This window comes from Carassius carassius, chromosome 50 (genome assembly GCF_963082965.1).
Source record: "Carassius carassius chromosome 50, fCarCar2.1, whole genome shotgun sequence".
Lineage (NCBI taxonomy): Eukaryota > Metazoa > Chordata > Actinopteri > Cypriniformes > Cyprinidae > Carassius > Carassius carassius.
Window position 1 is genome coordinate 3,976,940 of NC_081804.1, and position 27,044 is coordinate 4,003,983.

Genomic DNA, 27,044 nt, shown 5'->3' on the forward strand with positions numbered 1-27,044 from the left:
GAGTATTTGATTGCTGGTGGTTGAAAAAGTATTCCATTTATTTGCCAGAGAAAGCACTGATAGAGCATTTGATGGATAGAAAAACATAAGATTTGCTTTAAATGCTCTGAAAAGAGCCAGGTCTGACTGAACTTAAGGGATTCAGTAAAATTGATTTCGATTTCACAATTAATTGTACCCTTCTGTCTGAAGTTCCTACAAACATGTTAAAGCAAAAGTTTAAAATTTGGTGATGTAAAGTATAACAACCTTCACAAGACTTTGTGTTTCATACATTATTGAAACCAATGCAACTATAGCTTTCTATCACAACATAATCTCTAGTATAAGAACACTTAAATTCAGAGCTTATATTTTATAGTGTGTATTTACAGCTCTGGAAAAAATGAAATGCCAACTGGAAAATGATCTGTTTCTCAGTTTTTCTATTTGTAGGTATGTTTTTGAGTAAAATGTAAAAATAATAAATAATTATAATTATAATAATTCTATGAACTGCTGACAGAATTTCTATCAGAAATTCCAAATAACATTTAAGCATTTTAAGCAGCTCGGCTTTGTTTGATGGTTGTGACCATCCATCTTTCTCTTGATCATATTCCAGAGGTTTTCAATGGGGTTCAGGTCTGGAGATTGGGTTGGGTCTTGATCTGGTAGTCCTCCATCCACACCTTGATTGACCTGGCTGTGTAGCATGAAGCATTGTCCTGCTGGAGTTGGAGAATATTGTCAGACAAGAAGGAAGCAAGTTTTCTTCCAGAACATCCTTTGTATGTGGCTTGATTCATTCACCCTTCACAAAGATGAATATGCCTGAAGCAACCCCAGATCATCACCGATCATCAACCAAATTTCACAGTGGGTGCAAGACTATGGCTTGTCTCAGTTTGGCTCTTCGTAGATTCTCATAGTTGAAGGGCTGTATTCTAGATTTGCACAAATTCAGTTTCAAACAGATAGATAGATAGATAGATAGATAGATAGATAGATAGATAGATAGATAGATAGATAGATAGATAGATAGATAGATAGATAGATAGATAGATAGATAGATAGATAGATAGATAGATAGATAGATAGATAGATAGATAGATAGATAGATAGATAGATAGATAGATTTAGACACTGGTCTATGGGGCAGCATTGTGCAACAACATATATCACAGCAAAAGAAGAATATGTGCAAATTTATATGGCCCCATTCATATATTTTGCCTGGGGCACCAAAATCAGGAAAATAGACATTCAGGAGTGCTACCACTGCATTCCGTCTAAATGTTAGCATTAATAATTCTTTTATTTTATCACATTATGTTTCCACTTAAATACCTTGCCTTAAGGTCTGGTGTGATACATGAAGTTCTAACCGCACATTCTGTAGCTTTTCAATTTATCCAAACCAGAGTGAGATGGCTAGAAGTTTTTAGAGATAGATAGAAAAATGAGCTGCCAGAGGATTTGTTTGAAGGTATACGTCAAATCTATTTTTGTTTAGAATTTGGGAGAATCTAATACCATAAGTATTAAAAATGACATTATGAAGCTACTTTCACTCGAATCTTGTTTCCACCTCCTATAGTTTTCATTAAGAAAAATATGCCTTATTAAAGATGCACATAGATACAATTGAGCTCTTGAAGGCCTCCATATAACTGATATAAACAGCCACATAGAGTCCAATGTGACGTTTGCATTCTTTACACATTAAAACACCCAGAACAACTAAATTAAATCATCACTCATCACTGGTGTTTAGAGTCCAAGTAATGGTTATTTCTCTGCCTGCTGTTGTGAATGTGTTTTGGGTGGGCTAGCGAGGGGGTTCGATTCATGTCTTCATCATATTAGAACTCATTACCGTTGCTTTACCACTACAGCGTCAGGAAATATTGTGTCTATTGTGTGCATCTCTATAGCAGAACTCCATGTTCCATCTCCTGTGTTAGTTTATATGGTTGAATTTAGACTCTTGGTACATTAAAATAACCAGAAATCACTTCCATTCAGGAATATACCTGAAGTGTGATTACTCTAAGAATGGACAGATGTGGATTTGTGGATGTCAGAAATGTTCTTTGATATTTTGTGTTGTTGATCTGAACAAACTGTGAGAGAAAATTAATTAAATGTGACTCTGTTCAGGAAGCTGCTTTAAAGCCGTAGTTTTCACATCTAATAAAATGTAAAAAAAAAAAAAAAAAAAAAATATTTTTACATATTTTTTTCAGTGAATAATTTCTGTTTAAACCTGAGCAAAGTGATTCACTTAAATGAATCAGACATTAAAATGAAATGAAGTTGAATGAACTGCTTCATTTAAATTAATCACGTATTCAGAATCTATTCTAAAGACTATGGATGCTTGTTTCCACCTTGATAAAAATGAATAAATAAATAAAATACATAAAGAAAGAAAAAAGGTAGTTTCAACTTTTTTCCCACAATTCAGAATTTTGTAATTGCAATTCTGATATAAACTCAGAATTGTTTGCGAGATAAATTTAAAATTGTGAGATGTAAACGTGGAATTATGAGGGGGAAAAGTCAGAATTCTGTATTTTTATCTCTAAATTCTGACTTTTTGTCTCAGAATTGTGAGATATAAATGCAGAATTTCAAAAAGAAAAAAAAGTCATAACTGTGAGATAAAAAGTTGCAGTTTTATTTATTTATTTATTTTATTCATTTATAATTCCATAGCAGAAAGTGGCTTCCATTAACCACACATGGACTGGGGTCCACAAATAAACTCTAGTGTGAAAGTAAACCCTTTGTGAAGAAATAGTTTAAAACAGGCTTCCTGAATCATCTGTCTTCTCCTTAATAGATTCAACAGCAGCGTCATTGCAATGGTGAGTTTGATCAAGTCTTACATTTCATGTAAAATACTCTGACAGAGAATCCAGACAGAATCTTTGGAAAGCTGTCACACACAATAAATGCCCTTTGAGAATGTAAAATGTGGAGCTTCAAACAGACGAGCATGAGAGCTTAGAGCACAGCAGGCTCCTGTCAAGGAGAAAGATTTCAGAGTTTTCAGGTAACAGTAGAGGATGTCTATTTTTTCCCCCTGAACACGGCCATGCTAAGGCAGGTGTTCAGAGGGAGTTGAAGTCAGCTGTGAATAGAAATGTATCTGGGCAGAGGAGGAGGGCAAGACGCCAGCAGGTTCTGGCTTCAGACACGCTGCGGTTGTTACTCACCCTTCCTTGACTCTTAAACTGCCCACCATCTCCCACTCGAGCTCTGAGCCCCACCCATGGCTCCACTCCAGTATCTCATCCCTGTCTGCCTCCATTTTCATCACCGTGTTTCATTTTTGCAGTAAATCACACAATAAATCATACTGTATTATATATTAGAAAGTAAAGCTTGTAGACCAACTCTGATGCTGGCTTGAAAAAGCATGAAAAATAGATTTTTAAGCATGACATTTGAAAGAAACTTTTAATAAAGCTTTACTTTTTATCTGTCTACTGCTTTTAACGTCACTGTTGAAGGCTTGGGATTGTGCCATCCACCAATCAAGAGATCATTTCCTGTGGCTCCAGACTGGTTAGTCATATTTACAGCTCAGGTGATATCCGAGCCATTGAGATGAATGAGAATCTAATAGTAAGCATCCGCCCACATAACTGACAGCCCAATCAACACTCCCCTGCCTGGCTGTAAGCCCCGCCTCCAGCCTCGCCCCATTCCATTCATGTGTGCCAGGCTCTGCAGGCCGCCTCGCCACACAGCTCACTAGCAAGATTAGACCTTATTGTATGGAGAGTGAGCCAGCAATAGGCCTGTCAGCTTTCTGGCACCCAGGGAATAATTATGCTTGGACTGATAGATGGCCGTAACTGCAGAAGAAGAATGGAGTAATTCTCATATGTGCCCTACCGCAAAATGCCGGCGGCCATTAACTGGAATGATGGGGAATTAAATTCTCCACAGTATTCTAACAGGATCTCATTTGCAGCGGAAAGCCGAAATATTGCAGCGTACCTCTCAATTGTGTCATTTGATTTCAGCGGGCTTTGAATAGCACTCGGTGTGTGGTAATCACTCTCCCGTGCGTGACACGGGGGGCAGCCGGGAGATCAGAAATGCTCATAAGGCTGCTGAGTAATTAAAAGAGATTCAGTCAAATAGATCAATGAGGATGTGGTGTTTACACTGGCTGGGTGTCTGTTTAAAGGGGAAGTTCATCTTAAGAATAAATATTCTGTCATTATTTAGTCATTCCAAACCCTGCGTGACTGACTTTCTTTAGCAGAAAACAAAAAAAAGACTTTCAATCTTACAAAATGATGCAAAAGTATAATAAAAATAATACAATGTGTTTTATGCATTAAATTTAAAGGAATCCTTGAGCATTTGCAGTAAATTTATACTCACCCTCAGCTCATCTATGTCGGAACAGATTTGGAGAAATGTAGCATCACATCAGTTGCTCACCAGTGGATCCTCTTCAGTGAATGGGTGCCATCAGAATGAGAGTCCAAACAGCTGATAAAAACATCACAATATCCACAAGTAATCCACACCACTCCAGTCCATCAGTTAACATCTTTTGCAGTTAAAAACTAGGTTTATAACAAACAAATCCATCATTAAGACATTTTAACTCTAAACTGTTGCTTCTGGCCAAAATACCAGTCCATGATCTATAACACTTCCACCAGTGAAAAAGACCATCCCCTGTTGTCCTCTCACATCAAAATCCTCCCACTTATTTGTTTAGAACCATTTTTGCTTGTAAATGGTGCTTGATCTGTGCATATTTCTCTCCTGATTCAGAAGGGATGACTTTTTCACCAGAAAAAGCATTATTTTGGATAAAGGACTTTTAGCTGAAAACAACAGCTGAAGTTGAAAACGTCTTGATGGATTTGTGTCTTACAAACACGCAGCTTTTCACTTTAACAGATGTTAACTGATGGACTGGAGTGCTGTGGGTTACTTGTGGATTATTGTGATGTTTTTTATCAGCTGTTTGGAATCTCATTCTGACGACACCCATTCACTGCAGAGGATCCACTTGATGAGCAAGTGATGTAATCCTACATTTCTCCAAATCTGTAAAGGATAAAGAAACTGTCACGTACGGTGATACAAGAAGCACGGAAGAGATCCAAATGCAGGTAAAAGGTTTACTGAGGGGCAATCCAAAAAGCATAAACAGTCCAGGCAGGGTCAAAACTAGAAAATCCAAAAACATAAAAACAAAACCAGAACACACGGGAAGAGCAGACTCTGGGAGGTATCATTCATACGACAAGGACTCCGTGACAAAGACTCAGACAGACCGGGTATAAATACACAGAAGGATAATGGGGAAACTGGAGACAGGTGGGGAACAATCAATTAACTAAAACAAGGAGGAAGGTGACCAAATAAGGGAACAGGAAGTGATAATATGACAGACACCGTGGGAACGGAGGACACCTAGTGGACACCCAGGGAACACAACCCAGACACTGTGACAGAACCCCCCCTCTACGGAGCGGCTTCCAGATGCTCCACGATAGACAAAACAGAGACCAGGAGGGAGGTGGACAGGTGGAGGCTCAGGGGGAGGGACGGAGGGCCAGACTAACAGAGGGGAACAGGGACAGGAGTGAAGACACAAAACAAAAACCAAACAGTAATATGAAGCCCCCCCAGGGCGGAGCAGAAGACCACCATGTCCGTGTGGTCAGAGTGGAAGCCCCCCAGGGCGGAGCAGAGGACCACCACGTCCTCGTGGTCGACGCCAGACTCCCCCAGGGCGGAGCAGATGACCACCACGTCCTCGTGGTCGACGTCGGAGCCCCCCAGGGCGGAGCAGATGACCACCACATCCTCGTGGTCGACGTCGGAGCACCCCAGGGCGGAGCAGATGACCACCACGCCCCTGTGGTCGACGTCGGAGCCCCCCAGGGCGGAGCAGATGACCACCACGCCCCTGTGGTCGACGTCGGAGCCCCCCCGGGCGGAGAAGATGACCACCACGCCCCTGTGGTCGACGTCGGAGCCCCCCCGGGCGGAGCAGATGACCACCACGCCCCTGTGGTCGATGCCGGAGCCCCCCAGGGCGGAGCAGATGACCACCACGCCCCTGTGGTCGATGCCGGAGTCCAACAAGGCGGAGCAGAAGGCCACCCAGTGACTTGACTTGACTCTGAAAGTTCAACGGTGACCCGCCTTGACTCTGGAAGGTCCCCGGTGACTGGCCCTGACTCTGGAGGGTCCACTGGAACCTGACTCGACTCTGGAAGGTCCCCGGTGACTGGCCCTGACTCTGGAGGGTCCACTGGAACCTGACTCGACTCTGGAGGGTCCACTGGAACCTGACTCGACTCTGGAGGGTCCACTGGAACCTGACTCGACTCTGGAGGGTCCACTGGAACCTGACTCGACTCTGGAGGGTCCACTGGAACTAGCCCTGACTCTGGATGGTCAATGGTAACTAACCCTGACTCTGGAAGGTCGACGGTGACTAACCCTGACTCAGGAGGGTCCATGAACACCTGACTCGACTCTAGAGGGTCAACCGGGAACTGACTCAACTCTGGAAAGTCAATGGGCACCTGACGACTTGGGAAGGTCAACAGGAATCGGACTTGACTCCGGAACGGCCTCGGCTTCCGGAACGGCATCGGGCACCGCCTCGGCCTCCATAACAGCAACGGACACTGCCTCGGCATCGGGCACCACCTCAGCCTCCGGAACAGCATCGGGCACCGCCTCGGGAACGGCCTCAGGCACCGCCTCTGCCTCCGGAACAGCATCGGGCACCGCCTCGGCCTCCGGAACGGCATCGGGCACCGCCTCGGCCTCCGGAACGACATCGGGCACTGCCTCGGCCTCCGGAACGGCATCAGGCACTGCCTCGGCCTCAGGAACGGCATCGGGCACTACCTCAGCATCGGGCACCACCTCGGCCTCTGGAACAGCATTGGGCACCGCCTCGGCCACCGGAACAGCATCGGGAATGGCCTCGGCCTCCGGAACAGCATCGGGAGTGGCATCGGGAGTGGCATCGGGCACCGCATCGGGAATGGCCTCGGGCACCGCCTCGTCCTCCGGAACGGCCTCGGGCACCGCCTCTAAATGTCCTCCTGGATGGCAGCGGCCCACTCGGGAACGTCCTCCTGGACGGCAGCAGTCCGCTCGGGAACGTCCTCCTGGACGGCAGCGGCCTGCTCAGGAACATCCTCCGGGCTTTGAGGAACGGTAGACGCCTGTCTCCTACTCCTCCGCCCTCTATGATGGCGAGTCGGTGGCACCTTGTCTGGAGATTCAGGCGTTGAGTCGGCCATCTTGTGCTGTGGCGCTGGGCTGGTGGCCATCTTGTGCTGTGGCTCTAAGCTGGCGACCATCCTGTACCGTGGCGCTGTGCTGGCAGCCATCTTGTGCTGTGGCGCTGGGCTGGCGGCCATCTTGTGCTGTGGCTCTGAGCTGTCGGCCATCTTGTGCTGTGGCTCTGAGCTGGCGGCCATTTTGTGCTGTGGCGCTGGGCTGGCGGCCATCTTTTGCTGAGGCGCTGGCTCAGCAGCCATGACGTGAACTGTCTTGGGAATCTCTAGGATCTTGGATAACATCTCGAAGTAATCGAGAAAAGTGTCAGCGGCCATCTTGGGTGTTGGTGCTGAGCTGGCAGCCGTCTTGCACTGTGGTGTGAGGCTGGCTTGCATCTTGCGTCGTGGTGCGGGGTTGGTGGCCATGCACCGCAGCGGCGCTGGGTTGGCGGCCATCCTGTGCTGTGGTGCTGGACCTGCGGCCATCATGGGCAGTGTCGCTGACTTTCTCCTTCTGCCCTGGTGAGACGGCTGCTCTGGTCCCTCCCACGTGAGCCCCGAGTCGAAGGGGGGCCATGGTGGAGAGCGATGCTGAGCTTCCTCTCGCCCACCTCCTCCTCGGCGACCTCCCCTGGTCCCGCGAAACACGACCAGGCGGGTTCCCTCAAACCGATTGCTTCTCTCCCGCTCGGTGGCTGGGGAAGAAGCGTTAATCGACATACCGCTGGATCTCTGGACGGAGTCCTTCTGTCACGTACGGTGATACAAGAAGCACGGAAGAGATCCAAATGCAGGTAAAAGGTTTACTGAGGGGCAATCCAAAAAGCATAAACAGTCCAGGCAGGGTCAAAACCAGAAAATCCAAAAACATAAAATCAAAACCAGAACACACGGGAAGAGCAGACTCTGGGAGGTATCATTCATACGACAAGGACTCCGTGACAAAGACTCAGACAGACCGGGTATAAATACACAGAAGGATAATGGGGAAACTGGAGACAGGTGGGGAACAATCAATTAACTAAAACAAGGAGGAAGGTGACCAAATAAGGGAACAGGAAGTGATAATATGACAGACACCGTGGGAACGGAGGACACCTAGTGGACACCCAGGGAACACAACCCAGACACTGTGACAGAAACAAACTCAATCTACCTCTTGGGTGACCTAATGGTGAGTAGATTTTCAACAAATTTTCATTTTTGGGTGAACTATTCCTTCAAGTCGAATAGTTATTTTGTGTGAGGGAAAAAACTAAAATCTTTTCTACTCATCTACTATAACTAAAGTTATTGCATGACCTTTGGTCTTCGTTACGCAAAGTTATTGGGCCACACATGCATTCTGACTAACAAGAACTCAAGAGCTTTCATTTCCAACTCCTAAAACATCTGATATCCTGATGCGTTTAATCGTCTCTGTGCCGACTGATCAGAGAGCATCTTCCTTCTTGAAAGAATGTTTATGACTTATCTCAGCATTAGATTAAACTCCTTTCCTGTGAGGATTCATGTCAAGTCGAGCAACAACTCAAAAGCTCATTAATTAGTCTTCTGTTTGATGGCTTTACCAATATCCAGAGATCATGGTTTGGCTCTTAGCATGCCACTCGACTTTTCGACATGGCACACAAGTACATTTATGAGTCCGTAATTGCTTCTTTGATCCTATTGCAGGTCACAGGTTCGTTTCCGCATCAGGATATGGAGAACAGGATATTTTCAGGCTGGAACCTTCAGTCATAAATGGCTTTTGTCAGACTTCAAGGGTTGATGGCAAAGCAAAAGTCTTTTTTATCTGGACTCAAAACAGAACTGTAGTTTTCACACTCATAGAAAATACCATTTTAATATATCAGTTGTTTCTAATATAGATAGATAGATAGATAGATAGATAGATAGATAGATAGATAGATAGATAGATAGATAGATAGATAGATAGATAGATAGATAGATAGATAGATAGAAAGACAGACAGACAGACAGACAGATAGATAGGAGATTAATGCAAAATGCATTATATATATATATATATATATATATATATATATATATATATATATATATATATAAAATTTAGCATTTATCCTAAATTAATTTTCAGATTAAGAATATATTTTAATTTAAAAAAATTGAAAATCAAAACATTCACTTTATAATCTGGCTTCTAGAGGTTTAGAAGAGATCTCAAAATGTGTTCATATTAATTTTGTAGCTCGGCAATTTAATAACTGAAAATTCACATTCTTAAAGAACAAAAATATGAGCCATTAGGTTTCCTCCAAGCTGCGTTTATCCATCATTTTTCAATGTTTTGCATCTTTCTGGCCTTCCATGTTGCCCCCTTGAACATGGCGGGCAACATGTGGTATGTGCCCAAATGCCCATATGATCAATCCAGTCCTGCTTTTGTTCTCTCAAACCCATTCAGGCTGTTTTTTTAATAGATGACTTAGTTATAGAGTCTGGCTTGCTACTATAGTTTTCTGCTTGAAAGCAGCATGCATTTTCATTAAGTTTACTGTTAGAGCAGCTTGATCTCACAATCAAAACGTACATATTTAGACGTAAATTAAAACTGTCCAATATTTATGTGCCTTTACGTATTTACAGTGTCGTTTACGTATTATCTGGACGTAATTACAGGTTCGATACGTATCTAAATTTACATAAAAACAACCTCAAATACGTACAGATAGAACGTGTTCTCTGACCAGTCAGTTATCCCTAGAAATTTGCTCATGAAGCTGCTTTTCAATGCATATCTGATTTATTTGTTTAATACTTATGTATATTTTCCCTTTTTATAATTTTTTGGATAAATGTAAGATCCCTAAACCCCACCCGAACCTAAACCTACCCATTTTATACAGAATGTTAAAAGAATAAAACATAATGGACAGAAATTTGTAGAAAAATGACAATTTTAGTAAAAATTTTACATTAAAATGTTATTTTGAGCCACTAACGTTAATCCTACACCTACCCATAACTATTTCTTAAAACTACATAACGTTACTGTTATAAATAAACGAATAACAGACAAACAAACATAACGTTAATCATTTATTTTTTGCGAAAATATCAAAAGTGGTACCAAAAGTAGTTCAAATGATAATGAGTTCCAGTCGCAGTCCTCTCTGGAGGTAATAGTTTATAGGGTACAGAGCAGAATTTAATTTATTAATCCGTGAAATTATGTACCTGTCTTCTCTCCGTGAAGGCGCACCATAGACAGTAAAAGAAATGGACCCAGCGGCCCCATTGGAACTCAATTGAGACAAGTGTAGCCCATTTTTAGCGATTTTTATCACTTCCGTTTCTGACGCGCAGACTCAAACTAAGCTTAATGACGTCAGCAACCTGTCTGACAGATGTAAATCTTCTAGTAGCTGTGCGTGCAAACTGCCATCGTTAATCTTGCAGAGACGGCGAGCTTGAGCAGGGAGTTCTTTAACGTGAGTGAGCAGGAGTAAGTATTCTGATTAATTATTTTGTATAGTATTTTAAAATGTAACACCAGGGCTTGTATCTATGGGCTTCTCTCTTGACGTCTCCCCGATTGCCTGCGAGCTTCTCCTCCTGTCTGTACGGTAATTTCTCTACTGTGCGACAGAGAGTCGAGTGGTTATGACGCAATCGTTAGCCTATTTTTACAAAACCTGTTTCTATGGGGCCATAATGTAACATAGAAGGTAATGGAGCCCGTTATACATTGTCGTGTATCTTCAGAAATAAATAATGGACAAATGGAGTCTTTAAAAGCCTCAGATGTAAAGTTATTCGCTGTCAAAGTGACGCCAAAATGAATGGGAGTTAATGGGATGCTAACGCAAGTGAAGTTCTGCTACAAGATGGCGGCACTCGGCCGACTTCAACTTCCGGTCGACTTCCTTCCCGCCTGAGGCGCACCGGCGCAGTACTGATTTCAAATGTCTATCAACTGAAACACGGCATGTCGCAATCTGTGACGAATTAGGTAAGAACCAATGAGCGTTCGATATCAGTGCCGTAAACCATGTCGTAACGTTTCTCGAGGGTGGCGCCTTTCTTTTACTGTCTATGGGTGGCGCATTGGCGATATTTTCAAATTCAAATCATCATAACGAGCGCGGGCTTTGACTGTGACATTCGCTGTTGCTGAGAATGAAGATGAAGATCGATTGATAAAGGGCTGAATTTGGATATGTTCCTTGCAAACATCTGAATTCTAAAGATATGGAGTACAGCAAACAAATAAAAGTGAAGTGACATTCAGCCAAGTATGGTGACCCATACTCAGAATTTGTGCTCTGCATTTAACCCATCCGAAATGCACACACACAGAGCAGTGGGCAGCCATTTATGCTGCGGCGCCCGGGGAGCAGTTGGGGGTTCAATGCCTTGCTCAAGGGCACCTAAGTCGTGGTATTGAGGGTGGAGAGAGAACTGTACATGCCTTCCCCCCACCCACAATTCCTGCCGGCCCGGGACTCGAACTCACAACCTTTCGATTGGGAGTCCGACTCTCTAACCATTAGGCCACGACTTTCCTCACGACTTCCTAAATGGATGTGATTTGTAATTTTATGCTGTGCTTTTGTGTATCTATGGTTGTATTGTCAGTCAATGGATGGGAGAAAATCGCACAGCAAAATATTACAAAATGGTTAAACAATTACATAAATTGTATTCATTTTAAGGTTTCAAAGTGTAGTCTCGTTTAACATTTTATTTCCTATTAAGTAGATGAGTAAACTGTTCAATAAATTCAATAAAAACATGTATTGATATGACAATTAAATACAACAGATTTAAATCATTAAAGCCACGATTTTAATATTAATACATGGGAATTCATATACATTAACCCTTTACGTTAGATTATTTACTTTTTTTTAGCTGCTAACACATAAGTATTTGTACGTTTTACTGCTATAAATACGTCAGAGTTGTAAGTTTTTATGTGCATGAAAATGTAAGTAAATGTACGTGTTGTAGAACCACATTTAACGTAAAAATACACACGTATTCTCATGAGATCACGTTGGTTAGAGAGCATTTTGTGTAACAGCTCTTTATTTTCTAAAGGAAAGCTGTATATAGCGGGAAATTCACTCTGAAAATGAAGGGTGGCTGAGAGATGGTCTCGCAGCGTGCGTGACTTCTGTATTACACACCTCGCGACCAATCAGAGAGAGGAAAACTCTAATTGTGTGGCCAAGAGGAGACAAAGCGACCCTCCCAGCGGAGGCAATCAGTAACAACGGACGCTTACAGCAGAGCCAATCAAATGGAAGGTTATGAGTTATAATACACGGGTCTCATTTCAAATATACAGAGAGCTGTTAAACCTTGAGAAACGGTCACAGCTGCTGCAGCCATGTGAGGATTCATTTAATTGAGCTTAATTTAAAATATACGTGACGGATGCGTTAATAAAGGCTTGACGCAGAAATATTTCTTGTGGGACTTTATTATGACTGCTTTCTCTACAACAAAAAAAGATTGTTTGGGGTCACTAATATGTTGCTAAAATGCTCCAAGGGGTTTTTAACATGTTGCTGTGCAGTTGCTAGGGTGGTCTGTGGGGTTGCTAGGGTGGTATGTGTGATTGCTAAGGCTTTAAATTCTCTGACATTCTGCTCTCTAGATACAGTTTGAGGCTTTGCTTTAATGCAATTCCATGTTTTATCACCCTTCAGGTACAAATCATGTGGGTGCTTCAACTTTGGGTCACATTTTTTCAGATCTTGAATGTAATCATTTATATTTGTACATGAAAACCTATTAAAATAAAAAAATGTATGTTGATAAATTTAAATGAAAAATGAAAAAATTAATTTTCTGTGTTGTCCCTCATTTGTCATTTCCACATCAACAATTTTGCCCCAATTAAGCTTGAGATGACATATAAGACATGATGTAAAATAGAGGTAAATGTCACTAAATCAAAGTAAATATCACTTGTGATTAATGTTTTTTGTGCTTCATTACCAGTTAAGCTGTAATTTTGTCTAATATATAATTTAATGCTGTGAAATAGGCAAAGACCTCTTTCTGAGATTCGGTGGAAATAATGCTGTGGTGAAATTAGATTTAAAGCATTGAGATATACCGTAGGACATTTTAGTTAACACACTAGTGAGAGTATGAACATTTTGTTTCAAGATCATCTAAAATTCCACAGAAGCAAAATTGACCATAGTTGAAGGAAAACCCAAGTCCAATAACTTATGAAAGTAATAGCACACCTTTAATTTGAGATATCGTTCATTTCTGTAGCGTGCAGGATGAGATATGTTTCAAATTTCAGTACTTCGTATTGGCGTTTGTTAAAATCCCTAACCCTCAGTTTGAGTAATAGTACCAATAGTGATGGCTGGCTTAGTGAACACGGCTAAGAAATGAAATATATATAAGACAATTCAAACCAATGAAATGCACTCAAATGATGACATATTGTAGCATTAGTGCTAAAATATTCTTTTTTAAAATATGTTTTTCTCATTGCAGGTTCATCCGTCCTGGGATTTTCCACTGAGGAGACATTAAGACAGGGGAATGTGGACGCAGGAGAGAACGTGTCTCCATCTCCTGCAAGATTCCCTGTGAACCAGCAGTTTCCATCCTAAAGAGCAGAGAAGTGTTTACTGCCTGTGAGTACAACTCAGCCTCACCTACAGAGTGAGTGATTTGTGTTTCTGTGATGTTATGTAAGTGCCGGCACAGTATTTTTCCTCAGTATACTGCTGTCTCCTGCAGCTACACTTTAAATCATATTAAAGCCAATGTGCCAGAAAAGAAATAGAGCTGATTTTGGAATAAAAGAGGTGCCACGTTGACAGTCTGTGAGCACTGTGAGTGATGTCAGAATATCTGACAGACAGCAGCTTCAATAAGAGTTTACAGGGGTTCGTCTGAAACTTTCAGGGCCACCAGGAGACGTCAGAATGTGTGCGCACCCACAAACCCAGTCGGAGCAGAACAAACATGCCCACTGACATGTATCCGCTTCAGATGACGCACCTGGAGAGCTGTAATCTGATTGGCTGGCTTTATGTAATTCGGGGTTCTCAGGGTTTTAGTGGTTTGTCCTGTTTACAAGGTACTGGGTTGGCACAAATGAGCTGGAGATTGAGAGGATTGTGGGATTGTTTGAGGCAGTTTTTCAGTTCTGAATTCTTCAGATATTTTTGTTGATAAATAATAAATCAATTTTGTCATAAATCTGTGTATTCTTTTCCGTTCAGAAAGTAACGATTCTATCATTTAATTGAACTATGCATATACATACCTTGTGCATAAGTACATTGTATAATGCATCATTTGGGTTGCAACTTGTGTACATCTCGTTTGCTATCATTGAATTGTAGCATGCATATGGACATTATATCGGCTCACCTGTATTCTCAATATTGTTGTCAAAACTGATCACTAATCGCTTCACATGTTGATCTTGCTGTCTAAAAGCAAGCATACCCTTTATTTCATACTAAGTATAGTTCAAGACTATTAACATATTACTGAAATATCGCTCAAGACTTACCGATACAGTATATAAATTATAATTAAACTTCGAGTACTGTTTGTGCACAATGCACATTTCTTAATATTAAGCCTAAAATGTGTTTCAATGTCACTGTTGACGAAGACTGTATGATCTTTGAATAACATCTCGTTCTTTAAATGCAAGATATTTAACGTGCACCTAAGTATACTTGCAGTAGTTCCATTTGAGCACAGTCAGATGTACTTCAGTATATATTTAGTTGGACTTCAGCAATATTTTTGCAAAATTAAAGTGTATTAAGTAAAAAATAAGTTCTCCCAATTTAGCAGACTTTAAGTATACCAGCTTAGAATACTAAAAGAACAATTGCAGGGTATTTTTCATTAAGTACATAAATACGTAAATGTATTTGTAGTATACTTAGCATTAAATAATTGTATTTCAAATACATTTAAGTTTATTTATTTTTTAAAAAGTATACACTTTGTTGTATACCTAAAACATTAGTGTACAAAAATATTGCCCAAAAAATTGTAGATTAGCTGCTACGGCATATATCAAATTTTACATAAAGTCAAGGAAGAGAATAACCTTGTAATTGCCATTCATATTTTGCATTTAATTGTGTAAAGTGTCAATTTTGTTGTGAATTTGTGTTCAGGTGGCAACTTTTTGTGGCTAGAATGAGTAATGGTGTGGGCTAGTATTTATGCTGATAGTCAAAAGTCTGGCTATGCAGGGCTGTTTGAGTTTTATTTGATGGACTCTGAGTCTTTTAGTTCCAACATGCTGTAATGGCTATTTCCATGCTGGGCTGTTTTTGCACTTCTGTAGCTGATAGAAACCATGAGGTAAAAAGGATCTGCCTGGAGCAGCGGGATAAATGATCCTTGTATTATTTTGGTTTGTCATTTTGAATGATAGCGTATGAATTCCAACCCATAAGCCAGTATTTGAAAGCCATATCTGTGCGAAAACATTACAGCCCTCCCTCTCTCTCTGTCTTTTTTTCCTCATCTGGCTTCTGTTCTCCATCATTTATCGTGACTGTACGGAGAGGAAACCAGGATGCAGTTAAACTGACGGACGGCATTTCGCATGACTGAAGACAAACGATACGCTAGATTCTGCATGTATGAATCTCTTCCTTGAAAAAAAAAAAACAGGGAAAAAGATCGGAGCTCAATTTCTGTCTGAGAGTGAGATGAGATGCTTGAGCCGTGCTCTCTCTCTCTCTCTCTCTCTCTCTCTCTCTCTCTCTCTCTCCCCCTCTCTGTCCTCTTTTGAAAGATGTTTTTTGCTGCTCAGAGTCTTGTGGAGGTTCTAAGGAGCTCCATTTTCTCTCTGCTCTTTCTGTCAGATCGCACACCATGACAACATCCAGTTAAATTTACGCTAAACACTACAAGTTGAGTTCAGGTTAAAGAAATACAACAAAAATAATATAAAACATCATGAAGTATAATAAAATCGTATTTGTGATTGTTACTTTGCCATATAAACTTAACAGGACAATATTTTTTCATTTTATTTATTATATGTTTTAGTAATAAGCTTATAGTGCAGTACTGTAACATTTTTACTAATGATTTAATAAAAATATTGACTGACTTTTATATTGAAATTATACAGTGTATACAGTGTATACAGAATACAGTGAAATTATTAATGCAAAAAAAACATGGTAATGTAACATACAGTTTCTGCAGCATTTTTCATTCTGTTTTTGTTAGAAAAAATTACAACTGAATATCTCTCTCTATCCATCCATCCTACCATCCATCCAACCAACCATTCATCCATCCTACCACCCATTCATGCAACCACTTGTCTATCCATCCGTCCATCGATCCATCTGTTCCTCTAACCAACCATTTGTCCAGCCATCCAACCAAACTTCCATCCATCATCTATCCATTCATTCAACCAACCATCCATCCATCCATCCATCCAACCAACCATTCGTCCGTCAATCCATCCGAACAATCATACATCCAACCGTCCATCCAACCACCCATTCATCCATCCATGCAACCAACAATCCATCCATTTATCTGTCCGTCCATCCATCCATCCAACTAACCAACCATCCAAGCACCCGTCCATCCATCCAACCAAACATTCAACGATCCATTAAACAACCATGTTTGAGGTTTATGTAATTGACACTGTGTATCCAACTTTCTCAGAGTTTACATTTACATTTACATTTATTCATTTAGCAGACGCTTTTATCCAAATAGACTTACAGATGAGGACAGTGGAAGCAATCAAAAACAACAAAAAGAGCAATGAAATATAAGTGCTATAACAAGTCTCAGTTAGGTTAACACAGTACACGTAGCATGGGCTTTTAAATAATATAATAAATAAAAAGAAAACAGATAGAATAAAAAAGAATAGAGCAAGCTAGTGTTAAAAATCTTTGCACATACACACACATACAATTGCATAATAAATGAAAAGAAAATAGAATACAATAAGATTAGAAAGGTAGTTAGATTTTTTTTTAAAGAATAGAATTAGAATAGTGAGTGTTAAAGTTAGAGGGTCAAATAAAGATGGAAGAGATGTGTTTTAAGCCGATTCTTGCAGATGGCTAAGGACTCAGCTGCTTGGATTGAGTTGGGGAGGTCATTCCACTAGGAGGGAACATTTAATTTAAAAGTCCGTAAAAGTGACATTGTGCTTCTTTGGGATGGCACAATCAAGCGACGTTCACTTGCAGAACACAAGCTTCTAGAGGGCACATAAGTCTGAAGTAACAAATTTAGGTAAATGGGTGCAGAGCCAGTGGTAGTTTTGTAGGCAAACATCAATGCCTTGAAATTTTATGCAAGCAGCTATTGGAAGCCAGTGCAAATTGATAAACAGAGGTGTGACGTGTATTCTTTTTGGCTCATTAAAAATATATCTTGCTGCCGCGTTCTGAATTAATTGTAAAGGTTTGATAGAATTGGCTGGAAGACCTGCCAAGAGGGCATTGCAATAGTCCAGCCTGAACAGAACAAGAGCTTGAACAAGGAGTTGAGCAGCATGTTCCGAAAGAAAGGGCTTGATCTTCTTGATGTTGAATAAAGCAAATCTGCAGGATCGGACAGTTTTAGCAATGTGGTCTGAGAAAGTCAGCTGATCATCAATCATAACTCTAAGGCTTCTAGCTGTTTTTGAAGGAGTTATGGTTGATGTGCCTAACTTGATGGTGAAATTGTGATGAAACGATGGGTTTGCTGGAATCACAAGCAGTTCTGTCTTGGCAAGGTTGAGTTGAAGGTGATGGTCCATCATCCAGGAAGAAATGTCTGTTAGACAAGCTGAAATGCGAATAGCTAAAGTCGGATCATCAGGATGGAATGAGAGGTAGAGTTGAGTGTCGTCAGCATAGCAATGGTATGAAAAGCCATGTTTCTGAATGACAGAAACTAATGATGCCATGTAGACAGAGAAGAGAAGTGGTCCAAGAACTGAGCCCTGAGGCACCCCAGTAGTTAGATGTTGTGACTTGGACACCTCACCTCTCCAAGATACTTAGAAGGACCTATCTGATAGGTAAGACTCAAACCATTGAAGTGTGGTTCCTGAGATGCGTTTTGCCAGTAGGGTTGATAGGAGGATCTGGTGGTTAACCGTGTCAAAAGCAGCGGACAGATCAAGCAGGATAAGTACTGAAGATTTGGATTCCGCTCTTGCCAGTCTTATAGCTTCAACAACTGAGAGCAAGGCCGTCTCAGTTGAATGTCCACTTCTGAAGCCCGATTGGTTGCTGTCAAGGAGGTTGTTCTGTTATGAGTTATGTTAAGAGTTATGTTCAGTTTCAGATTTAATGATCCATAGATATTGTATATATATAAAAAAAAAAATTCTGTGATTGGTCGTGTTAACTGTCAGTCAAGTGGGTGGTTCTTGGAGCAAATAAGCAGACCAGATTTCATGTAAGAGTAGGGCTAATGTGACTGTCAGTAATATGTATATAGCCTTCTCAGGATCGACTGGTAATATTCATACATGGGCAGATGGTTACTGTTCAGTGGCTCTTCTGTGATTTATTAATATATCTGCTTTTTCTGACAGCTGAACTTCACTGCTCACCTTCAATCAAAGCAAAATGAGATCAGAACAGCGTTGATGAACAGTGTCATTTCAAACCCTAACACATACAGGGTTGCAAACACATGCTGGGAACCGTTGCACATCTCTGCTGAAAGAGCTGATTGTAATTGTTAGAAAACTCTAGCAAAAGACACCCCGCTCTCCTCTGTTTATGTATTTGATTATAGTGTGTGCGACGGAAGAAAGGAGAAAAAAAGAGTAAAGGTTGAGAAACTGAGCGGTACTTTGTGAATATTCATATAAACATTTGAATATTCATGTTCATGAATCCATGCATGCTTAATTAGATAAAGAAGTGTTTATGCTGCCTCACAGTATATTTGACTGTAATCTGAGTGTCCTGTGCTGTTGAATAGCTTCTGCTGAGATATAAAACCATCAGAGGTGGAAAAATGGATTTCTGGAAGCATGTGTGCTGGAGAAAGATTTGGTGTAATCTGCGTTTAAGAGGAGGAACTTGTCGTCAAGGTCAGTGTTTTCCCTCTGAGAGGCGGCAGTGTGAAGACATTTCTCAGGCGGTGAGGGGGCTGCTGGGAAGGAGATTTGTAGCTGGTGGTGAGGGGAACGGAAAGAGTTTGGAGATTATGCCACACATACATGAGTCTGGAGGGCGGTAATGTGAGCTGGAACAGGAAACTGGTGACCAGAGTTATGCGAGAAAACTAAATGAAAATGCTCTTTTGGAGTCTGAGAAACTTGGAGTTATCATTTATGTTTCATTGATGTGTCAACTGTTTTTCCTCATTCTTTAGAAATGTTTGGAGCCCCAAACATGACATGCGGGGTGGGGCAGGGGATTATATATATATATATATGTGTGTGTGTTTGTGTGTGTGTGTGTGTGTGTCCCTCGTTTTAGTAAACTGTGGTCATGAATTAAGAATTAGTTCCCTTGTTTAAGTTAAATCCTGGCCACGAATTAAGAATTCATTCAATCATTTAAGTAAATCATGGCCACTGATTTGTACTGATTTGTTTCCTTGTTTTAGTAAAGGGAACAATTTACTATAACATGACTACATTTGACAAAACGAGAGATTGAATTACATTTACAATTTACATTTATGCATTTAGAAAATGCTTTTATCCAAAGCGACTTGTGCATTCAGGCTATACATTTTTACCTGTGTTCCCTGTGTTCCCAAGAATTACTAAATCTTGGGAATGATTTGCAATTTGTGGCCACATTTTAGCTAAAACAAGAGAATCAACTAAAATGGGGAAACGAATTAATAAAATGAAAGAAGTAATTCCTGATTCATTGGAACATATTCTGAGCAGTTTGAGCAGTTGTTGAGATCTCTTCTCAAACATATTAGGGCATTTTTCTTAGAGAAAAAAATATGAGGATGATCAGGAGCCAAATGTTTGCTCTCCATTTAATCTCAATGATTTATTGGTGAAACAATTTAGATGTTAATCAATAATGCGATTTTTCATCCCTGATGTGCCACATTCAAACTCACTAGCTGATTTAATGTGCCAAACTGTGCATAATTTTTGCTGATGTTAAATGCAAAACACTCTTGTTGGTTGTCAACATGAAGCACTTAAATGCTTAAATTCATTCTGAATTGAATTAGGTTACAAATCACCACTGTCAGTAATCCAACAATAATATGGTGACAAACAGTTTGTAGTTTTGTAGGTTCTAGATTTTCAGAAATGATTATAAATCAGGGATGAATCCAAATCATCCTGTGACTGCTTTAAATATCCAGGCTTTATAAATATCCTGCCTGAAAATAGACTCTACGTGAGATGCTGCTAATCATACAGACATTATGGCAGTGTAAATGAATCCAAAGAAATAGCACACCATTATTCAAGCAGATACGTGATTACATTTGCCTATAACAGCTCTATTGTGTAGAAACAGAATTCCCAGGTACCGCCTTAGGTCACAAGGGAACATTGACTTTCTTATGGAAAATTCGAGTGGTAATTCTAGATGAGTCCAGCTGATTAGTGCAGCCACAGGAGGGGCCTGTGGGTAAATCTGTGATTCACACCCTCAAGTCAAGTCACCTTTATTTATATAGCGCTTTAAACAAAATACATTGCGTCAAAGGAACTGATCAACATTCATTAGGAAAACAGTGTGTCAATAATGCAAAATGATTGTTAAAGGCAGTTCATCATTGAATTCAGTGATGTCATCTCTGTTCAGTTAAATAGTGTCTGTGCATTAATTTGCAATCAAGTCAACGATATCGCTGTAGATGAAGGGTCCCCAACTAAGCAAGCCAGAGGCGACAGCGGCAAGGAACCGAAACTCCATCGGTGACAGAATGGAGAAAAAAACCTTGGGAGAAACCAGGCTCAGTTGGGGGGCCAGTTCTCCTCTGACCAGACGAAACCAGTAGTTCAATTCCAGGCTGCAGCAAAGTCAGATTGTGCAGAAGAATCATCTGTTTCCTGTGGTCTTGTCCTGGTGCTCCTCTGAGACAAGGTCTTTACAGGGGATCTGTATCTGGGGCTTTAGTTGTCCTGGTCTCGGCTTTCTTTCAGGGATGTAGAGGTCCTTTCTAGGTGCTGATCCACCATCTGGTCTGGATACGTACTGGATCCGGGTGACTGCAGTGACCCTCTGATCTGGATACAGACTGGATCTGGTGGCTATGGTGACCTCGGAACAAGAGAGAAACAGACAAATATTAGCGTAGATGCCATTCTTCTAATGATGTAGCAAGTACATCGGGTGATATGGGAAGTGTTCCCGGTTCCGGTTTACCTAATTAATGCACCCTAAAAATCCTTTAACGGAATTGGATATTAAAAGCATATTAGTATGTTATGTGTAAGCCAGGTTAAAGAGATGGGTCTTTAATCTAGATTTAAACTGCAAGAGTGTGTCTGCCTCCCGAACAATGTTAGGTAGGTTATTCCAGAGTTTAGGCGGCAAATAGGAAAAGGATCTTTCCTATTCTTTCCCAATAGGAAAAGGATCTTTCCTTACTAGAAAGAGTGAGGCCGCCGTTCCATTTGGGGAATGCAGCGATGGGTTTTTTATCATGTCTGAATTACATCAAACTCTGCAGGATTATCTCCCCTGCTGCCATCTGCCTCTTAATTAAATTGTCTTTAGACTGAGTTTGTCTGTTGGGATAAATTGGGAGGATCTACCTAAAGGAAATCAATCAAATAACCCCATGATCCCTTCGAAACACGTTTTTGAGAGCTTTGTGTTTTTTGTTTTTCTTCCTGACCTGCAGCTGCTTCCCTGTGTAAAACAACCTGTTGGTAAAGACTTTCTGTTTATTTCCACAACAGTGTTTACCAGTGTAGTTTTCCCAATGGAAAGGGGTTTCAAACTATGAGATAATCTCAGACAACCCCTCAAGTGTTAGTAATTTATCCTTAGATCCAGCCTGCAGATCAGTTTCTAAGATTTGCTTTGAGCTTAAATGTGATCCCTCTCTTAAGGATTGATATGACATAGCCAAATATGGATTTAAAAATATAAATATAAAAAGCAGTGGTCAAGGATTTAAAAACAAAATTTAATGACAAGGATCCAAAAATATGATGATCCCCTATTTATATATATATATATATATATATATATATATATATATATATATATATATATATATATATATATATATATATATATATATATATGTGTGTGTGTGTGTGTGTGTGTGTGTGTGTATATATATATATATATATATATATATATATATATATATAGTATTCAGAAAAGTATTAGTGTGATTTATAATATAGACAAACGGAATTAAAAAATGGTTAGCAGAATAATATTATCGGTTTTTATATCGCCTTTATACTAAAGCAAATTATTGAAATATTATGTGATTTTTTTATTGACAACAATATGTTTTAAATATTATTTTATTATTTTAAATTATATATATATATTTATATATATATATATATATATATATATAATTTTTTTTAATCAAATTAGACCTATATGTAGATTTATTTTACGTTTTAAAAACTAGTGTTTTCAGTAGTATAAAATATTCACTGATTTCTAATCTTTAAAATATTCTAATATTATGTTTTAGCAATTGGTAAATATTAGGTATTGAAAGTTAAAAAAAAAAACATTCCCTGGTCTAAGTGACAACAAGAAGCAAGCACTCATTTACTCTTTCCTATATAGTGAACGTCAAGTAGTGCACTAAGTAGAGAAGTGATTTTTGGACACTTTGCATATGCATCCCATTCTATATGGTGTAACAGTACTAGATGGCTACCATTAATAATCAGTAGAGCCGTTGACACTGGCTGCGTTAGTTTAGACGACACTCCTCCAGATGATGAATGCCCATCCTTATAAATTTGAATAACTGACCATTACATCAAAGCCGGCTTGTAATGTTTCTGGTCTCTTAATAGGACTTCTACCTGCCTGATCTTCAAGGAGCAAATTACAGTTAATTGCAGGCATCATTAGTCCCCTAAACATGCGTGCAAGGGAGAGATGAGGCGCTCAACTCTGAAAAGGTCTGTTTGTGCATCGATAACAATGCCAATAAATGTATACAGTTAAATTTCAAGGTGCTAAAACATATCTATTTTGTAATTTGAGAGCTCAGTGTTGCTGATCCGATCCTAAAAAAACAGCTGATGTTTTCAGCTACATGCTGCATCTTATTTTCGTACAAGCCATTATGGCGTCTGTATCTGTCTGAGAGGTGTGTGGAAAAAATGTGTGGGAAAAAATCCATCTCTCCTCACATTTACAGCAGGAACATTGTACCAATAATATATTTATAAACAAATTTAGGAGGTACAGAAGGACGCACACACTCATGCATACTTACACTTTGCAATAATGTAATGTCATTGATCTGTAGAATAGCCTGTGCTGGTTTATTCTCTTCGAGTAGTTTGATGGTGGCGAGCCATACTGGCACAAACAGACGCCAAACATTCGGCCAAGCTGCAAGCTGATATGCATCCAAATTCTGCTGTCCATCCATATTCTACTGCCATGAATTTTCTTAATTTGCCATGATCATAACATCCTTAGTGTTTTTAATTGATCTCACTTTTGAGCATTCATCTGAGAAATTCAGTTTACTGAAGTCGTAATTGAGATGCAGGATAAAAATATACTATTGGTTTCCACACAGATGCTGCATTCAAAGAGAATTTCATACTAGTGATGCATTTCATTACTTTTAACTATTGTAGGGTTGCATTTATGCAACTTTGTAAAAATTTAGTACAGCAGTGTTTCTTTACTATAATATTTCAGTACTTTACAGTTTCAGTACTGTAATTTGTAAGTAGTGTCGAGTTTTAGCACTGTTTAATTTCAGTACTACACTGTTTAATTTCAGTATCAGAGTTTTGATGTATGATTTTAGTAATGTGGTGTTTTAATACTGTAATATTATTATAGTAATAGTCTTAACATTGTTAAATGACAGTACTGCACTGTTTCAGTATTGCATGATTTCAGTACTGTGGCTTTTTATTACTGTAATATTTCAGTCCTAATACAATAACATTTATGTACTGTAATATTTCAGTTCTGTAGGGTTTTGTTAAAGTTAGATCTCTTAATACTGTCAAATATTAGTTCAGCTAATTTTGCAACTCTACAGTCGACCCATAAAATGTCAGTACTGTACCATTTTAGTTTTGTAGGATTGCAGTACTGATTATTACTGTAATATTTTACAGTAGAAATGATGTACTGTAAGATTTCAGTACTTTACACTCTTAATACTGTACAACCTCAGTGCAGAGTTTAATAATGTATGACTTCAGTCTTTTTTGCTGTAGGGATTCATTATTGCAAGGTCTGAATGCAAGGCTTATTCCTCAAAGAATTGCTTGCATTGATGTTTGGGTGAAAATGTGTTTCATGAAGTGAAAATTCTCTTTATATCTCAATATTATGCATGTACATGGGCAGGCAGTGAGTACTGATTATGTAACAATGACCTCATGACCCTCAGTCAAAGGTTACAATGCTGGTGTTCTTCTGACGGATTTACCAAAACAATTCACTTTACTGTTGAGGCTGAGTTTGACAGCATGTGTTGTAAGGCTGAAAAATCTCGGCTTTTGAGACCTAATGTAGAAGAGCATGTGATTTCTTTTATATGGATAGTTTTAACTCTTTATATTATGTTCTATAGCCTGACTGGTGGCCACGGAGACAGGCAAAAAACAAGTCACTCTAAAACTGGTTCAGGGGTTTTTCCAGTCAGTGACTACATTTCTAAAACTATTTTACTATTTGCCCTTTTTCTGTTCATTTTACAAAATAATAATGTGTTTTTAATTAGCTAAAGTAAATTAATCAAAGTTAATATGTCTGGTCTTGACTATGCGTTGTGTTTTGTGGGAGTGGTCACTGTGTTTGGGGTGTGGCTATCTGTTGTTTTACCCGCTTATGTAATTAAATAATCATTGAGAAGGAATGGGAATTTGTAAGGTGTATAAATAGTTGTCCGCAGTCTTTAAAAGGTTATAGTTGTGTTTACATTTCTGTTTAGTGTTGTCAATGCTATTTTGTAGTCAATTATGGTATTTCATTTAAATTCTTGCTTAATAAAATAAATCTATGAAGGACGTAATAAATGGAAAAAATGTGTATATTAAGTCAAATGAACATTTGGTTGGATTTACTCGTGTCCCTCATTAAAAAGACTATTTTTACTAGTTCTGAAATGTGTATTTATTTCCCTTAGAAAATCACAATTCTACTTTTCCAGTATATCTTGAAGTTTTCTCCAACTATGAACCAGTGATTGTAAAATTAGATACTGGTAATCCTGACAGTCCTTGACTCGCTGTGTGTGCGTGTGATCAGGGTCAGGGTGGGTAGATATGATTGCTACAGCATAGCAAGAGAATACAGAACAAGAGAATGAGATTTTGTTGGTTCCAGATGAGATGAGTGCTGTGCTGGAAACATCTTTTAAAGTAGCTATTGCTGTCTCTGCACTGCAGCCTGCGGCTGGGAAATGCCATCAGTAATACAAAGAGAAATATCTCAACATAGTGTATTGTGTGTGAGCCCAAAGTGAGCCGAGCCATTTGATCTGACAAGCTCAAATCTGATTGGCAGCTCTACGAAACCTCTCAGAGTCAGTGTATGCAGGTTTTTGTAATAGTCCATCTAGAAACATAGTCATGTTTATACAGTAAAAGAGAACTACTGAGAAAGACCCTTTTTTGGTTCAAATTTGCCTGATCAGTCATCAAATCTTTAAAAGACACTAAAGATTTAACTTGAGATGCTTAGTAGCCAGTAACCAAAACTATCCACAAGAATAACTATACAATGTGTTTTGTTTTCTAAATGATGTCTACACTGTAAAATTATTTTAAAAGTTTTCAAAGGAATGGTGCCCTGTGATTGGTTGAGCGGATATATCGCATTCTGCAACAAAAGGGAGATTGGTGTTTGTCGCAGTTTGGGAAAAAGGGAGAAAACATGGTCTAATAACTCTGCTAATATCCCTTTTTCCATAAAATTACAAAATACAATACTGATTTTGGCGGAAACTCCATTAAACCCAAACTATTCATATATACAAACATATACATATGCATATTAGTTTTATTATTGTTGTTTTAATTATCATTTTATTATTTGATGCATCATATTTTGTTTTCTCAACTGCCTATTAATGGTCTACTTTAGAATAGTGCCATGTATAAAAAACTGTGGTATTTCTTGACATGTTGGTCAGATGGTCAATCAGATGGGTGATTCTTGGCCAAAATAGTTTATGCTGCTAGTCAAAAGTCTGGCTAGGCGAGACCAGGCCAGAATAAGACACAATGTGCGCATTAATCAAAAATCTGTCTTTTTTTGTCAAGCCATTAGTTTCTCGAGTAGAGAGTATTGTGTTGGATTGCGTGCGTCACTTTGACCTTTCTAGCCCTGGAAAGAAGCGAGATGGAGATGGAGAGAGAGCAAAAGAGCAGGATTATTCTAACTGAAATCTGTTGTGTGTGCAGATGGAGTTTGTGTCAGACTGGACTTGTAGATCATTTCAAGTGTCGCTCAGACGTCAGATTAGGCCTAATGTGCGTCTGCCCTCATCACGACGTCTTGAGCCTTACAAAATACTCCGATTTGTCATGCTGTTCCAACATTAACTGTGAAATAAATCATTTGGTTTGGAAGATGCCATTCTGGTGTTTGTTTTCTCCTTGTTGACGGCTCTATT

At 39.5% G+C, this 27,044-nt stretch overlaps 1 protein-coding gene across 3 annotated transcripts in view; it reads left to right on the forward strand.

Moving 5' to 3' along the window:
* Window positions 1-27,044, forward strand: part of LOC132133571 (leucine-rich repeat and immunoglobulin-like domain-containing nogo receptor-interacting protein 1) — a 76,923-nt gene that overhangs the window by 22,790 nt on the left and 27,089 nt on the right. For 2 of the 3 annotated variants that reach the window (XM_059546453.1, XM_059546451.1), the window contains one exon: window positions 13,767-13,909. The gene's annotated coding sequence lies outside the window, so the exon portion shown is untranslated. Of the gene's footprint in view, window positions 1-13,766; window positions 13,938-27,044 lie in introns of all 3 variants that reach the window. The other variant, XM_059546452.1, reaches the window with a different exon arrangement.